Genomic DNA, 15,495 nt, shown 5'->3' with positions numbered 1-15,495 from the left:
GGAATTTATCATATTTAATATCAAATGATAGAGAAAATAAACATCAAATGAAGTTGATCTACATAATTCACTAATTCCAAAGTTGGAAATGTCAAAACTTGGTGGCAGTGATATCTTTTAGCATGGCAAGTGCAATGAAACATGGAAAATCCTACCGTGTCCGTATCTGTCAAGTAGAATACAATATTGAAGAAATTGGTAGAATGACAAAAAAAATAATAATAATAAACTACTTTTTCCCAAGGCAATCAGACCAGATCAGGAAGGCAATAAGAATTCTATTTTCCTGCATAATTTGGGTAACTACTTCAGTTTTCCAACTCTCTTCCAAAATGAAGGCAAGGGCTACGGCTAGCCTACAAGTTGTCATACATCTGGAAGACTATTTTAAAAACACATTCAAAATGTTTTGACTACATGATACCAAGCATCTGGCAAAGCAAACTTCTCTTAGGTATTTTTCTTCATAGATATTCAGCCATGTGTAGACAGTCATTGTGCCAGATTTTGAGCTACATATTTTATTTGCAGGATAGCAAAAACGTATCTGCGAAGGTAAGGCTTTCCTTATGATTTTGATTAGGTAGGTTTAACTTAATGGCATTAACAGAGTTGCCACTCATTCCCGAGTTACTTGAACTACCCTCTAGCTGTGCCTCTCCCTCTGCCCCCACCAAAGCCCTTCAGCGAATTCTATTGGTCAGTCCCTCTCCAGGAACAGTATCTCCCAAATGAACAGCACTCACTCACTTGTCTAAATAGTAACTGACTTCATCGGTTTCATTTCACAACAAGGACAAGGCGTCTAGTTTTCACTGCCTAATAGGAACCAGCCTTAGGAATACCTGTGGTTCGCCAACCATCCCCACACCATTTGAAGGATCCCGAGGTAGGAGGTAGGTATTCTTCATGTGAGGTCGCCTGCCTCCTAATGGGAGCTAACTCAGACTTCCAAAGACCTTTTCCATCAACCAACATAACCATCCCTATGTTTGCTCCGCTGTCAACCTTTCAGACTGTCCTAAGCCAGGGGACACTGTAGCTGGCTGTTCTGGGTAAACCGTGCACTGATTATTTCAGTATGTACGTTGCATTCTCCGATCACTCATTCTTGCTATTGATTATGGAGGAGGGACAGATTCCTCAAAGGCAGGAAACAGGATGTATTTATCATTATGGCTTCAGTACCTCACATAGCGCTAGGCACAATAAATATGTATTGAATTGTTCTGGATAAAATGTAGTCTGCCCTAACAGTAAAGACTATCACCTTTTGAACCTGAAATAAAATTAAACAGTCAAGTTTGAGCATAATCAGTTTTCACATTTGGACAGGCATGAAGAGCAGACCGGTGGGACAGATCTGCCAGAACTCCATTTGCTAAGGTACTATCAGTAAACTACAAAGACTATATTTATTATGAACTTTGGGAGATGGTGTGGAATACCAATTTGCATTGCATAGGTTTCCTTGAGACAAAGAATACACACTTGAGGGATAGAGTTGTTCTGTTCCCTTCTTTATGGGATATTCCCTGACTGAACTCTCTGGAATTCCTAGCAGTCAATGGGCTACTTGGGGTCACAAAGCATCGTTATCAATAACAGTTGCTTCACCAAATGAAACCAGCACAGAGTAATAAAACTCACTCTGCAGTGAGTGAAGGATAGTTCATGGATGAAGATGGGGACAGAGCAAAGAATGAGGCCCAGGGACTTGGACGCTGAAGTCCTGCAAACTGCTTTTAGCTTCACAGGCGGTCACTGGAGCCTTATCATTTGCACAATTGCAACCTCCTTTGGGAGCTCCCAGAAAACAGTGTAAAATTTTTAAGAGACCAGAGGGCTTAAGTGGTAGAGAAATATGGTCTATACTACTAAAATAACTTCATTTTTAAACCAGCCTAGCACGGCCAGCCTGCACTAGATGCATAAACAGATGGATAGACTGAAGATGAATGAGATGATATGAAGCAATATAATATTTAGCTCACTTAATATCTATTAGAAATCTATTAAAATTGTTTTTTGTTTTAATAGCATAAAAGAGTTCTATTTCACTTCCAAGTTCATTTTAAATCAAGGATTTGAAGTACTCTCATGGTCCTCTGAGCAGAAAATTTACCTAAGAAAAATCGAGAAAGTCTCTCAAAGGGTTAATTGTTCCAAGGTGGAGAATATATTTAAATGAAAAATTCCTCAAGGAAACCAGCCTTGTCTTTAGATTTTACAAATAACAGCCATTGGTGGCTAATCTTCCTAACCTTTAGTCAGTTTTCTGTTGATGAGAAATCAGAATCAGGGATCATTACTTTTACAAGGAATGTTTAGACATCCCAGTGACATGATCACTATATGAAATATAATTCAAATTATTTCAGTTTAAACACTGACTTTGACAGTTAGTAAAATCATTTAATTTTCTACTATGGAAACTGTTTTAATAATTTTAACCACTTTTTTAGATTATACCAATTCTTTGAGATGAAGTACGACAGAGAATCAAAATAATCTGTAAATTGAGCTCTATTGCCAAAAAAAAAAAAAAAAATGAGCTTCATTCCTCAGTAGGGATGCAGCGGGTAAACTTTCCAGGGCTTTTACTTGTGTTTTCTTCTTCCTCTACCTCTTCTTTCCTCCACAGCTCAAAGACAATCCAGCTCATGGAAGCAGACTCTGGTTAATGATCCCTTCCCTCCTTTGCTTTCTTCCTTCTTTTTCATTCACATTCCCAACCTTGCATCTCTCTTCTCATCCCTCCCCAACCCCCCCTCCCCACCGCCTGGGGGAATGACTACCTCAAAGAATTAATTCAGAACAGGCAGCCGAAAATGGTAACAAGAGTGGGCAAATCAGGATGTGGATTTAGAATCAAGAGGTATTTTAAAGGAGGAGAACTACTCAAATTAAACATATGTTAAGAATACAGCCTTGTTGTTCATGGCACACCTTCTGCCTGCCATCCCACCCCAGTGGGATCAGCCTTTAAGGGCAGAGCCTTCCCTCAAGGAATAATAAACAAAGTGGCTTGAGTGTGTATAGATCTGAGCAGTGCAGGGGGCTTCCTGTCCTCTTGGTCCAACTTCACTGTTGGAACACAGGTGGGTAGTGACCTAGCTAGCTAGTGAAACAGGTCATGGCCCTCAGGCTCACAGCCAGAGAGAAGACAGTCACAGCACCAAGGAGTGAGGCTTTGGGCGTTGATCAGTATGTGCCTTGATCTAGGCTTCTGCACCCAGGCCACACTTGGAGCCAACAATTCCTGCTCATCTTTCTCACTCTCACACATGCGAACTAGGCAATACAAATCCATTGATCTTTTGGGGGGAAAAGTGTCTGTACAGAGGCTCAGAATGTTTTTCTTTGAGTCAATCGGCTATCAAACTGAGGTTGGGTCTCCCAGTTCTCCCATTTTTCTGTGTGTGTGTGTGTGTCCTTTGATGGTGGGGCTATGTTCGCACAGTTCCAGTTTTTATACTTGGAAAATTCTCAGAATGCATTGCTTTGAGAATCTCTCCCTAAAAGCCCAGCAAAATTTTTTTGAAAACTTCTGATTCTATTTTGTTGGCAAATTGTATTAATTATGAAAAACTTTGCCCTATTTCTGCGTTTTCATTCCTCCCAAAGTATCTCATTTTGTTACAGGGCCACCTCAAAATTTTGTACTCCAACACTATTGATATGAACTAGTCCCATCTGCAGCTCACTGAGGGTTGTCCTTAGGAGCTATGTAGAATAGCAATATATTATTTACTTGCTTTATTCATAACTTTAGAAAAACAAGGTGAAGAACAGTAATGTAATCTATTTGTGGCTTGAATTTACTCCATTGATAGATAAGATACAATACTCTTGGATCCTATAGGAAAAAATCCACAATATTAAAAAAAAATCCATAAGAATTCTCGAAAAAAAAGTTTAAATTTAAATTTTGACTAACAGGTCTGAGAAGCTTACAGAGCCCCTTTCTCATTTATTTTGACATTATTCCCAGAACACAAATAATGCCTAATTATGCAATTATTACAGGATAACAAAGGGTAACAAGTTCCCCTTTATATTCTTGCGGGCGCGCAGACAGAATTTGCTAATTAAATAACTACTGTGGGGAAAGAGTTTCTTGGTCTTGCAAACATTTTACAGTTACCAATTATGTGATACAATATGCAAACGGCAAAACTCTTAACTCTTGATTAAAGTTGTCAGGCTCCTAATGTTCTATCACAAGTTCAAGTTTATCACATAGTCTTGGTGCTATATCTCACTTCTGTAACAATGATCCAAATCAGAGGAATTGATAGTATGGAAATTCTTATTTTTACAAAGGACAGTTTGGAGAGTGTGATTTATTTAAAAAAATCATTTAATTAGTCTGGTCTTCTTCAATAAACTCTATGTGATCTGACAACTGGCTGCCTTTTGCCATGTAGTCAAATATTCACAATCTTTTATGGAACTTGACTCAAATGTTCCTTTGACAAAGGGGAGAATGCATTGTAAGGTTTGAAAGAAGATTTGTGTCTCTGCAGCTTTCAATGTACAGAGGGGTTAATCCAGTGAAATCAGGTTCTGAAAACAGCCAAGTCCTCACAAATTTGACTAAACATATTAAAGGAAATGCTACTAGGCAGGTAGGAGTCATGATCAGAAGCATGGCTTGGGAGGTGAGAAGGGGGCGGAGGTAGGGGTTTCCTTTCTATATGTACCTCCCCCCAAAGTGAAATCTTTTCAACAATTGTCATGGCAAGGGTGACACGATGTCATTAACATGTTAAAAAAATTACATCAGTATGTATGTAGAATGATTGCTCAGTGGTTAAGACTAACTAATAAAATGATTTTATTGCTAAAACAAAATAAAATTTATAATAGAAGAAGAGAAGGAAAGCTAGGGCAAGACTGTCAATGGGTATAGAGTTATAGTTAGATGGCAAAAGCTCTGGAGTTCTACTGCTTAGTAGGGTGACTATGATTTATAATATTGTATTGAGTATTTAAAAAATCATACAAGAGAGGACTGAATGTTCTTACCACAAATAGATGATAAATGTACAAGGTAAGAGATAGGCTGATTACCCTGATTTATCATTGCATAATGTATAGGTGTATCAAAACATCCCAGCATACCCTGTAGATATGTATAATTATGTTTTAATTAAAAACAAATTTTAAAAGAAATACTCATCAATTCATACAAATTCTGTGCACAGGATCTCCCAACTCTCCCTCATATTTTTCTCTGCATGCATGTGCATGTCCTTGCTGTCAAAGAAGCACCTTTGCTTTGATGGTGGAGTGTGGAGACAAGTGCATGGATGCATACCCGGTAGGCACAGTCCTGGGCGTGAGGCCATGTGTTGCGTCCCTGCACTTGCTTCATGGCCCACTCCTTGATTGGTTGCTGCAAGGACAGTTAGCAGAAATTGCATTGGTGGCTGCCTGTGATGTGCTTAGCTACTGCCTGAGTATACATGGTAACTGTGGAATAAAATCAGACCTGCTTCCTGCTTGGTCTTCCGAGGTCTTAATTAGTGACTCCGCAGCCACACTCTCTTCTACCCTGTTCCGTGGACCTCCTTGCTGGATGAGAGAGAGCCCTTACAGTGGAGCTCCCTTCAGGCATTAAAAACTATGATTCCAGTTTTTAATGCTTGGAAAATGCTCAAAATGTGTTACTTTCAGGGAGAACTAAATATGGTGTCACTTTGACAGCCAAGTCGTTCAGGGGCCAGACATGATTGTTTGAAAATTTTGGATTCTACTTTTGTAGAATCTTTTGTCCCATATTTTCCTTGTGTTGCTTTTCTGAGTTGGAATCCTTCAGTGGACATTCTTCTAGTGGCAATTCTAAGGTATCAATGGAACACTTTTCTTTCTGCAGCAGGTAGCACATCATTAAATTAATACTGTTCCCATACAGAAGTTCTTTTCCAGGTATTGTTTGCAGGCTACACAGCTGTAGGATCAGAGGGTGGGATGCAGTAGATATTAGGCACAAAGGAAGAGGAAAGTAAGAATCAGGCTTTTAGTGATAAAGGCTTCGGGACCTTGGGGCAATTGCTATACATCCTTGTGCCAGAGAACACACTATGTGGTGTTGCTATTCACACAGATCCCCCATCAAGATAAACAGTCACAGATAAGGGAAAAGCATTTACTAAAACATAGACCAAGTGCACTCTCTTTTATAAAGTGTACAAGAGGAAAAGATGAATAAACCCAGGGACAATCTTGTGGGTAAGCTGCTTCTCTGCTATTATTAGCAAGGTGAGGGGAATCTGGGCAACACTTTGTGGTCTTTAGGAACACTTTGGCTTCTCTTGGCATCATACTCTGAAATTATTTTTTCCATTTTTTCATGTTGTCTCTGTAACATGACCTCTTCACATAGTATATCTCAGGAAATGACAATTGGGTGTCGTATCCCATACAAATTGATTGGATATGACAGCTGAAAGGAATAAAGATTCTGCAGAGAAGAAAGTTTCCCTCTTACAGTTGCATCCTTTCTTTACCTCTTCTTGGTTAATTTTATTATTACAATTAGATCATTTAAAAATCAACACATCACATACCAACCTCCCCTAAGAGCAATCATAAGATTTGATGATTTTTCTGATATATAGGATAGGGTTTCAAATTTGCATTATTTTATCTACTGAATTAACTATGAATTCTAAACCAAACTAATGTTGCCATGTGTTTTTCAACATCTCTAATCTAAACCATCTGGAGAAGCATGGTTTTGCAAAGGCATCTCTTTCAGGACACTCTGTGGATTTTGTCACTCCTTGAGGTTTTGGCAAACCATCAACATCACTATACTTCTCTTTTATGAAATAGAGCTTTTGACTAGGATTTTAGCTTCGTGTGTGTGTGTGTGTGTGTGAGTGTGTGTACATTTGTGTGCATATGGGCACTTGTGGACAATTTTTCCTCCTATTTTCTTCATTATTGAGGGGACAATATATTTGTAATAAACTTATTTTAAAGAAAATTAGAGGCTTTTGTTGTACATAAGGCATACTTTGATTTAATTTCAACTACTCAATATAATACTAGACTAAGTTATCAGAGAAGCAAAGCAGCACTACTAAATAACATACCTTATTATACATGGGTGCTGCGAATACTTCTTAAACAAGTCAAGAGCAGAAAACATCAGCTTTAGGGAATTTAAAAAGTAGAAGTTATAAAATTATTATGTTAACAATGATTTGTAGCATGTAAGATACAATAAGCTCAATATATTCTTGAGGAGATTATAGTTAAAAATAACTAAGTTAAATTGTTCACCTATGAGAAAAACAACACCTTGTTTAATTTTTTTTTTGGCTAACAATAAACATGTCTTTTAAAAAATGAGTAATTGCCAAGCATAGACTATTTGTTATGACAAAGGTTAGAAAACAGTTCCTCCAAGTAACATTGGCAGTTCCGTTTCCAGAAATTCTCTTTGATAAATAAATGCTCTCAAATAATTTCAAGAATTAAGTTGTGCTGAAATTGTTTGAGATAAACTGAAATAACAATATGACTGGGGAAATATGAGTCTTTGTATTAATTAAAAACATAGCATGTTCAAATAGCTCCATTTGGCTCTAGTTCACAGATGGCTAATTTTTTTTTTTAAAGAAATAGATGGTCTGAAGTTTCAAGGTGATTCTGTTCATGCAATATAAAAAATCAAAGCAATGACAGGCATCCCTCTTGGAGGTGGCAGTGGCCTTAGCATGCTCCTGGTAGGCACTACTATGGCCTGGGTCAACACTACAGCTACCCCCTGCTTCTCCCTGATTGCTTCTCAAGAATGAGGTCTCCCCTACATAGACCTCAGAGGGAGAGCACTGCTCTTCTGAGACTTAGCTTTCCTCTCAGAACACTTGCTACTCTTTTATATCTGCTCCTGCCTATATAAAAATGTAGGATAAAGAAAAAGCACAATCTGGTATTCCACAGAATGCAAGCCCCGCTAAGGGGAGCAGAGCCCAGGCCATAAGCGTGTCTGGGAGGGACAGCTCTTCACGAGATGCCAAACTGGTCTTAGATGAAAGTGGAATATACTTGTTGGCCCTGTTTCCTCATTCTGACTCCAGAGTCCACAGAGTGCATGAAGCGTAGCAAATGGCCTGTTAGTCCACACAGAACTCAATACAGTCATGGAGCTACACAGGGACTAGAGGGTTCCTTTATAAAGCCTGTGCCTGGGGCCATCAGTGTGAGCAGTTAAGCCAAAAAAGTCAATGCACGGGTGCCTAGCATGTGGCAGAAGCACAGCAGCAGGGATGGTAGTCAAGCCATTTACACCAGTATACCCTATCAGTTATTCAAACACTGAGCTCCTTTTGTACTGGCTGGAAAGAGACCTTTCCCCAGGTTCCTCAGCACCCCCTTCTGCCTAGCTACCTGATCTCTCCCTCCAGACTTTTCAGTCACAATCTCCCCCATTCAGCACTAAAGATGCAATGCCTGGCACAAATGGACCCACATTCCTGCTGTTTGTTCAGAACACATAGATAAATACATATTCTGGAGTTCATTCTTGCATATCAGGTAATAATCAAATCTGACATTCATTGGTATTTACTATGTGCCTGACACTAAGAGCTTTATATATATTGTTTTAGACTTCTAATGCCCTTTGGGTTGCTGATTGCCACAGCTCCTAAGTGGTATAACTGAGTTATAAATCCAGGCAGTGTAGTCCCATAGCCTGTTCTTAACCATTATGCACTTAACTGCTTCCCTGCTTTCCTTACTGGCATGGTAAATATTTGATCATAATTTAAGCAGAAAATAAATGGTTAAGTGATTGGGATGAGAGAACTTTGGAATGGTTTGAGTCCTTCTCTTCACTTGGCATTTATATATAAAGAGCATACATGAGGATCTGACTAATGTGAACATGGTCAAGGGAATTTGTCAGGTGATGAAAAACATTAAACCTGGTGGAGATTAGGGAAAACTGAAATGTTCTTATGGTGAGGGAATAGCCACTTCTCAACTCCAGCCAATAATTGCTGGGTAGGCTTGGCCATGATAGTACCCTGTACATATATGTTGAATGAATGAATAAATGAGTGGGTAAGAGAATGACATTCTTGACATTTAGAATGGTTTTGACATTCTAAGTCAAGGTTTTGGCTTCTTCCCACGTGATTATTATACAATGACAGTGCAACAACTAAACACAAAAGAAATACTTCCATATTTTAGGTAGGTTCACCTATTACCATAGAATGAGTTGTGTCCCTTTCCTTCCAAATTCCTATGCTAAAGCCCTAACAACTTATGTGATAGTATCTAGAAACAGGGCTTGGGGAGGTAATGAAGGTGGCGGGGACCAGATAGGTCAGGATCATTGTCCTTATAAGAAAAGACATCAGAGAACTCCTGTGCACATGCTCTCTCTTCATGTGTGAGGGCGCAGCTAGAAGGCATCATCTACAAGCCAGAAAGGAAGTCCCTACAGGAAACTGAGTCAGCTTTGACCTTGGACATCCCAGCCTCCACAGATGTGGGAATAATTGCTGCTTATAAGCCATTCTATCTATGGTATTTTGTTATGGCAGCCCAAGCTAATTACATACCTATATTATCTCTTTAATCTTCACAGTGATTCTAAGAGGTAGATAGGGCCTCCTTCCCCCAAATGTTCAGTCCAGACCTCTTAGAACACCCACTTTCCTGAGATCAAGGTTTCTTTGACCTCAGTGGATGACTGGGGGATGGGGAGAACAACTTGACAGACCAGAAGAGCTTGCTCATATTGCCCTCTGGCTCTTACTGCACAGCATCAGTGACTCCTAGGGCCGTGCCTTGGAGCACTACTGGATAAGGCCCTGTTCCGATGGGTTAGGACAGGGCAAAAAGATTTAGGAAGCTGAACACAGTCTGCAATTCTGGGTTCTATATCTACAATATATGGCACCTTAATGGAGTATCCTACTAAAGAGTATTATATAGTGTTTATAATAGTAGGAAACTTCAGCTTGATCATTTGTAGTACATCATAGCAAACCAAAACAACTTAAAATAGTTTGCTCAAAGGTATTGTCTCATGACATCCCTCCCATCAGATAACTCCCTGGTTCAGAACCACATCAGAGAGGTGTACAAGCACCTTCATTGTTGATCTCAGATGAGAAATCACCTTGGATACAATCTCTTTGCTATAATCCAGCTGAAAATTCGAATTTCCCTGGATGTATCTCAGTGACTCATTCTGCTTCTTCTTGAGTTACTCGTTGGAGAAGATCCCAGAAGAGGGTAGATAAAGAATGAAAACTGGCAAGGCAGTTTTTCTGCTTCCAGTTTCCTGGGCCAAAACAGAAAATGAAGTTCCTGCTGCTTGATTTAATAAGAATCAGCGTCTAGCTCAAGCCTCGATCATTGGACCAGTCATACTCAATTGGCATAAAAGAAGTGTTTCCAAATGTCTGCCTTTCATTTTAGCACATTGGTTTGAACTCCCATGGGCCCTTTCCTAAAGACACAAAATAGCAATGCTGTGCTGCTAGCTGCTCCTCTGGTCTGATCCGTACTAATTTACATCTTTTACGTAAGAGCTTAATTTTATCGTTATGTCCTATGGAATCTTTAATTTTCCATGATTTTGTACCTTGAAGTATGTGTCATAATCTTACAATACTGGTTGAGGTTTCCTCTTGTTTTCCGATTTTAAGGTACATTGAAAACTGTCTGGGTCTCACTTTGGTTTGCATGTTCTTGACCATGGAGTTTATTTACCAATTACAAAGTATCTATTATATGCTTTCATTGTGAATTCCAGGAACTCAATGTATACCAAGCCTTAGTTGTCAAAGAACAATTTTTTCTTCCTGTCTTTTTGACTTCCAGCAACCACTTCTGAGTACAGCCAAGAGAAAAATCTTAAGAAATGTCTTTTCATCAGCCAGGCTATAAGAAAGTTACCCTTCCTTTTGTGTTAAAAAATAAGATTTAAAAATCCTAAAGTCAGATTCTAACACTTCTCTGGTCATAATCTACTTTATAAAATTAAATCAATATACATTTTTGTGTCCCCACAAAGATTAAAGATTTGTATTATGAACCACAGTCTGGGTTCAACAAAAATTGATGGTAATAGAAATCCAATGTATTAAAACAAACCTTGCAATTCTACCAGAGACAGGGGGGAAGACTTCTTTTTAGGGGATCAGGAGGTTTAACACCAGAGCCTTCACAACTCACCATGGGTCACCCAGTAGGATGGTCAGTCAGGAAAGAGCTGAAAGTCCTGACTTTCTGTCCCTGTCCTAACCACCAGCCCACATATCCTCCTGCATTTACCATCACTCCTGGCAGGCAGGCAGAACTCTCTTTGAGGTTAGTGGGAATCTCATGCAGAACCAGACGCTGGGCAGTTGAGGCCAGGAGTTGCAATCTCATCTGCAATCTTTATAGAGTCTTAATGAGAAGCGAAGCCACACGTAGGAAAAAGTACAACTGAGGGTTTGAAACCCTGGCACCAATGAGGTTAGTTGATATAGCCCCGTTTCACATTTCTGTTTTCTCCCTGGAACAGTGAGTGTGTTCAGGTTATGGTCAGTTTCAGGTCACTGTCAGATCACCCTTGAAAAGAGGAGGCCAAGGACAAAGAAACCCAATCAGGAAAAAAGTAAAAATAAAAACCTCTGACCATGTTAAACCTCTAAATATAGCTTTTCTACTTACTTCAGTGCAGCTAATTCTAAGATATATATTTCTGATTCTATTCATTCCATTTAAAAGAGAAAGACCACACCAGGGTAAGCAATGCAGGCTGGTCAGACACATAATCTAATGACAGTGTGTGAAGCCACTAAAGAAGGCAGCAGGAGCACTGCCAGTCTGTGATGGGGCTGTGTGGCTGATTTCTATGCAGAGTCCACAGATATTTTCCAAGTATAGACAGCTTTTATTGAAATGAAAATAGAAAAAAAAATGCAAGACTAGAACCCACACCAAAAATTCAGCTTAGTAAAGACATGAAACTGCCCACGAAAGGAGAAGGTATTTGGCTTCATTACTCATAACAGAGACAAGAATCTTCAGACTGAAATCTTATTATGATTATGTTAAAAGCCTATCAGTCTTTACAAAAGATTGTGTTGATGTGTTTCTTATGCATTTTCTTTCTAGTGCCTGAAACAATGCTCTTCTGAGCCACTGGATTTGTGAGCAATTATACACTTGGAGAAAAGATGAAGAAATCAGTGGAGATCATTGAGAAAGGGGCAGCTAATGCAGTTATTCTGAAATTATAAAAACATACTTATAATAAGGTTTCCCTTATCCTCAGACTACTAAACAGACTGTCAAATTTTGAAATTATTAACATAACCCAGGAGAAAATGCATTCAACTGACCTGATCTCAGTGAGTTAGTGTCCAGAAAATACCAGTTATAATACATGAAGATTTACCAAAAATCAGAAAGGATATAAGAGAAAAGCTACAGGTCAGGGGCAAGAATTTTTGTCTTTCTCAGATATATATATTTTAATTCCACGGGCTCTCTGATTTTTCCTTAAGGGTCAGAAAATGGTAAAGATGGCTCCGTGTAGGACCACATTCAACCAATGTCTTATAAATGGCAGGGAGCCCAAAATAAAGCTTGAACAAGTCACACAGTCTTTGCTATCAATGCCCATGTTTGCCCATCTACACTTCAAAGTAAATAAGTTAGACACACCAGCATCTCTGTCAGAAGAACTTAGGCATCATTCTTAAAGTTGCCCAAGTCATTGCAATTATTAGCTAAGGTGGAGAACCCAGTTTGTTCCAATTCTTCTCTATTCAGTGCCCCCACTCCCACACCATGCCATGAACCTGCATGGTGTCACCTTGCTGCATCCCTTACTAATATAGAATAAGGCAGGACACAAACTCTGGAATAAAATTCAGCTGATTTTGAAGTGGTTCATAGGTACACCTGGAGACACTGAACATTTATGATAATGAATGTCAAGAGTAGATTCTTAATACATTTTAGTATCATTTTCATTGCTTAGGAAATCTCACATTCCCTGGTATCTAATAATTGCACTTCTAAAGTTAATCACTCCACAGTTATCTGGAATTGGAAGGATCTTGGGAGTTGTGAAAGATACTGGTTTCCTGGATCTGGGGAAAAAATAAAGGTGTTAATTTCATGTGTCAACTTGGCTAGGCTATGGTACTCAACTTATTGATTAAACAGCAGACTAGATGTTGGTGTGAAGGTATTTTTCAGATGTGACTAACATTTATATCTGTACACTTTGAGCAGATTACCCTCTGTAAAGGGAGCTGAAGTCCTTGAGAGCAAAGACCAAGGATGTCCAAAGAAAAAAACAATTCTGCCTGTAACATAGAAACCCTGTTTTGCTAGCCTGCTCTCCAGATATAGATTCATGACTACAGTATCAGCCCTTAGTGGAATCTTCAGCCTGCTGGTCTATCCTACAGTTTAGACTTGTCAACTCTCACAGTCTCATCAGCCAATTTTCTCTTGCTTGCTCTCTTTCATGTACCTATGAAAGATATATTTAGAAAAGCTAATGTCTATCTAATCTATATCTCCTATTGGTTGATGACTAATATACCAGGGGACCTCAGAAGGGCTTCATATATCTGTCCTTGGAGGGATTGGTTTCAGAAATTCTTCATCACATATCAAAATGTGCAGATGCTCAAGTCCCTTTTAAAAATTGTATGGTATCTGCATATAACACGAACATCTTCCTGTGTCATCCTGAATACTTAACATCATCTCTACATTATGTGTAATACCTAAAGTAACATTAATGCTGTGTAAATTATTGAAATACTTTTTTGTTTAGGGAATAATGACAAGAAAAATGTCTTTACGCGTTCAGTACAGATGCAATTAAATATATATGTGTGTATATATATATATATATATATTTGAGCCACATTTGGTTGATCCATGGATACAGAACCCTTGGATATAGAGGACTGACTTTACTTTCAATCTGCCCCCTTCTTCTCTTTCCTTCTTTCCTGAGTGGGATCAGAGTTCATTCCAGTTTACCCTCTGAGAGTTTGTCCTGCATTCTTCCCCTACAGTTTCTTAGATCACTTTATGACAATTAATTTAATGGTAGAAACTAGTTTGGTACTAGTATTTAGTAACTGGGATTTTTGTAATTTTCATGAATATGTCCTTCATGAATATCAATGTCATCTTATATGAACTACTGATGGTTTATATCTGAGTAGCACAATCATGATTTTAAATATCTATAAATGTGCATGGCTAAATTGAAAAAAAAAACCCAGCTTTAAAATTTTTTTTTTTTTAGTTATTGATGGACCTTTATTATTTATTTATTTATATGAGGTGCTGAGAATCAAACCCAGTGCCTCACATTTGCTAGACAAGCGCTCTGCCACTGAGCCACAACCCCAGACCAATTGAACAGCTTTTGATACCTGAAGTCTGTCATCACGAACTTCTACACATGTCACTTGGACCCTAAAGTTTAAAAACTTTAAAGTTTATCAGCATTCTTACTTTTCTGTTTTCCCAGTGGGAATATTAGGTGGAGTTTAGAGCCCCCATCTGCCACTAGTCACCAGATGAATTAAAGATAGGAATTTGAGAGATACAGAGATGTCACCCAGCATCTTTGGGTAACTTTGGTGTGTTTATCTTGTGAATATTCAAGGTACTCTCACCGCTTTTTTTTTTTTTACTTAAAAAAAAAAAAAAAACCCAGAAGCGCATTTTGTTCTAAAATACATTCATTGGGCCATTTAAAATTTAATGCAGTTGATGAAATCTTTAGTGAATAAACCCAAAGGTACTAGGAGAAGGAAAAGATGATCACTTCCTTTGATAGTAGCAACTACTGTCATATGATAAAACAAGTAATTTAAAAATTCTAGTTGATTCTTTTGATTTACCTTTAGAATTTGCTTCTTTACTCAGTATTTTCATCCTCCAATTTATTGACTTGTTTATTTATGTAATGGTGTAAATATTAAATATATTATATTTTATTTTGAGTCTTCTGACAATTATTTAATACAGTTAAATTTTTAAAAATTATAATAAATATTATACATATTGACTAAAACAGTATGGAGTGCTTCTTGGATTTTTTTTTAATTAAAAATATGCTTTCTGTTATTTTGAGTAGTTTAAAAGGCAGTTTTTAAAAAATGTGCTTCTCTTTATCTCAGAATCTTTATAGCATTTTTCTGGCAATTCAGCAAAACTCTTAAAACTGAGCAAAATTAGGATTTTTGTGCTTCTATGTTTACAGAAGAAGCTGACAAACTTGATAACCTTAAAAAAAAAAGGAAAAAAAGTGTTCTTATTTCAAAGGCTCAGAAAATAAAGGTTATTTACTATGCAGACCTAGACTTCTTGTTAAGTTGTTTTTGAGATAGTAAATTAGAAAAACATGGCCAGCGTTAGAGGTTACTCAATCACATTGAAGCTGGGACTTTTTATTCCAGCAGCTCCTGTTCCCCAAATTATATC

General features: G+C 38.1%; 1 protein-coding gene across 5 annotated transcripts in view; it reads right to left on the bottom strand.

Moving 5' to 3' along the window:
- Positions 1–15,495, bottom strand: part of Dync1i1 (dynein cytoplasmic 1 intermediate chain 1) — a 264,774-nt gene that overhangs the window by 84,289 nt on the left and 164,990 nt on the right. The gene's annotated exons all lie outside the window — the stretch shown is intronic.

Source organism: Marmota marmota, unplaced genomic scaffold (assembly GCF_001458135.2).
Source record: "Marmota marmota marmota unplaced genomic scaffold, marMar, whole genome shotgun sequence".
Taxonomy (NCBI): Eukaryota; Metazoa; Chordata; class Mammalia; order Rodentia; family Sciuridae; genus Marmota; species Marmota marmota.
Note: the sequence above shows the minus strand (reverse complement) of the source record. Positions and strands in the feature narration are given on the sequence as shown.